This window comes from Arachis stenosperma, chromosome 4 (assembly GCF_014773155.1).
Source record: "Arachis stenosperma cultivar V10309 chromosome 4, arast.V10309.gnm1.PFL2, whole genome shotgun sequence".
NCBI lineage: Eukaryota > Viridiplantae > Streptophyta > Magnoliopsida > Fabales > Fabaceae > Arachis > Arachis stenosperma.
This window is the reverse complement of record NC_080380.1, coordinates 126,933,774-126,936,559: the sequence shown is the minus strand read 5'-3', so window position 1 is coordinate 126,936,559 and position 2,786 is coordinate 126,933,774. Positions and strand designations below refer to the sequence as shown.

The 2,786-nt window shown below is 36.5% G+C and overlaps 1 non-coding gene across 1 annotated transcript; it reads right to left on the bottom strand.

The window, feature by feature from the left end:
* Positions 1–1,977: 1,977 nt before the first annotated feature.
* LOC130977746 (small nucleolar RNA R71) lies at positions 1,978–2,085 on the bottom strand. The gene has a single exon (XR_009085424.1). It is a non-coding gene; the product is annotated as a small nucleolar RNA R71 (small nucleolar RNA).
* Between the last annotated feature and the right edge of the window lie 701 nt (positions 2,086–2,786).

Sequence of the window (2,786 nt, the reverse complement as noted above, 5' to 3'; positions counted from 1 at the left end):
TTGTGCAAAGTTGTGTTTATGCCATGGTATTGAGCACCAAGTTTTTGGAGCCATTACTAGGGATTATTTGAGTTGTGAAAAGTAGTGATCACGATTTCGCACACCAAGTTTTTGGCGCCGTTGCCGGGGATTGTTCGAGTATGGACAACTGACGGTTCATCTTGTTGCTTAGATTAGGTATTTTTCAGAGTTCTTAAGAATGAATTCTAGTGTTTCAAGGTGATGTTCTTATCATCACCAAAGCTGATTGATTCTCATCAATTTAGCTCTTGAATGCAGTGTCCTACTGAAGCTTGGCTATTCATGTTTAATTTCTTTAGACTAAAGCTTTAGACTAACATTGCATGATTCCTGGAATTCTCATTAAGAATTTTGATACCTTTATTTTTCTGTTCCACTTAATTTTCGAAAAAATCCAAAAAAATTTACAAAATCATAAAAACCAAAAATATTTTATGTTTCTTGTTTGAGTCTAGTGTCTAATTTTAAGTTTGGTGTCTTGCATGCATTGTTTAATTGATCTTGGTTCTATTTTCAAGTCAATAGTACAGGGAACTGAAGATTCAGAACATGCAGCAGAGGAATTACACAGAAAAAGCTGGGCGTTCAAAACACCCAGTGAAGAAGGACAGACTGGCGTTTAAACGCCAGCCAGGGTGCCTGGTTGGGCGTTTAACGCCCAAAAAGGTAGTGCATTGGGCGTTAAACGCCAAAATGTGCACCATTCTGGGCGTTTAACGCCAGGATGGCACAAGAGGGAGGATTTTGTTTTCAAATCAATTTTTTTCAAGTTTTCAAAGTTTTTCAAAATCAAATCTTTTTCAAATCATATCTTTTCAATCAAACCTTTTTCAAAATCAATTTCTTTCCTTTTTCAAAGATACTTACTATCAATTAATGATTTGATTCAACATTTTAAGTATGTTTCCTTTTCTGTTGAGAAAGGTTTAATGTTTGAATCATATATTTTCTTGTTAGGCAAGTCATTAATTTTTAAAAATCAAATCTTTTTAAATTGTTTTCAAATCATATCTTTTCAATCATATCTTTTTAAAAGCATAATTTTTTTTATCATATCTTTTTAATCACATCTTTTTCAAAACAGTTTTTAATCATATCTTTTTGATTTCTAATTTCAAAATCTTTTTCAAAAATTACTTGATTTCTTTCCCACTCTTGGTTTTCGAAAATCAATTAAAGTTTTTCAAAATGTTTTCAAAATCTTTCACTTAATTTTCGAAAATTTCTTCCTCTCTTTTCACATCCTTCTATTTATGGAGTACCACTCTTTCTCAATGCACAATTCGAACTCTATATGATTAAGTTCGAATTCTTCTCCTTCTTCCTTCTATTTTTCTTCTTCTCTGACACCTCAAGGAATCTCTATACTGTGACATAGAGGATTCTATATTTTCTTGTTCTCTTCTCTTTCATATGAGCAGGAGCAAAGACAAAGGCATTCTTGTTGAAACTGACCCTGAACCTGAAAGGACCTTGAAGCGAAAGCTAAGAGAAGCTAAGGCACAACTCTCTGTAGAGGACCTAACAGAAATCTTCAAAGAAGAAGAAGACATGGCAGCCGAAAATAACAACAATGCAAACAATGCAAGAAAGGTGCTGGGTGACTTTACTGCACCTACTCCCGACTTCTATGGGAGAAGCATCTCTATCCCTGCCATTGGAGCAAACAACTTTGAGCTTAAGCCTCAATTAGTTTCTCTAATGCAACAGAATTGCAAGTTCCATGGACTTCCATTGGAAGATCCTCATCAGTTCTTAGCTGAATTCTTGCAAATCTGTGACACTGTCAAGACTAATGGGGTTGATCCTGAGGTCTACAGACTTATTCTATTCCCTTTTGCTGTAAGAGACAGAGCTAGGACATGGTTGGACTCACAACCTAAAGAAAGCCTGGACTCATGGGAAAAGCTAGTCAATGCCTTCTTGGCAAAGTTCTTTCCACCTCAAAAATTGAGTAAGCTTAGAGTGGAAGTCCAAACCTTCAGACAGAAGGAAGGAGAATCCCTCTATGAAGCTTGGGAAAGATACAAACAATTGATCAGAAAATGTCCTTCTGACATGCTTTCTGAATGGAGCATCATAGGTATTTTCTATGATGGTCTGTCTGAACTATCCAAGATGTCTTTGGATAGCTCTGCTGGAGGATCTCTTCATCTGAAGAAGACACCTACAGAAGCTCAAGAGCTAATTGAAATGGTTGCAAATAACCAATTCATGTACACTTCTGAAAGGAATCCTGTGAACAATGGGACAAGTCAGAAGAAAGGAGTTCTTGAGATTGATACTCTGAATGCCATTCTGGCTCAGAATAAAATATTGACTCAACAAGTCAATTTGATTTCTCAAAGTCTGTCTGGAATGCAAAATGCACCAAGCAGTACTAAGGATGCTTCATCTAAAGAAGAAGCTTATGATCCTGAGAACCCTTCAATGGAAGAGGTGAATTACATAGGAGAACCCTATGGAAACACCTATAATTCTTCATGGAGAAATCATCCAAATTTCTCATGGAAGAATCAAGAGAGACCTCAACAAGGTTTCAATAACAATAATGGTGGAAGAAACAGGTTTAGCAATGGCAAGCCTTTTCCATCATCTTCTCAGCAACAAACAGAGAGTTCTAAGCAGCACACCTCTGACTTAGCAACCATGGTCTCTGATCTAATCAAAACCACTCAAAGTTTCATGACTGAAACAAGATCCTCCATTAGGAATTTGGAGGCACAAGTGGGACAGCTGAGCAAGAAAGTTGCTGAACTCCCTCC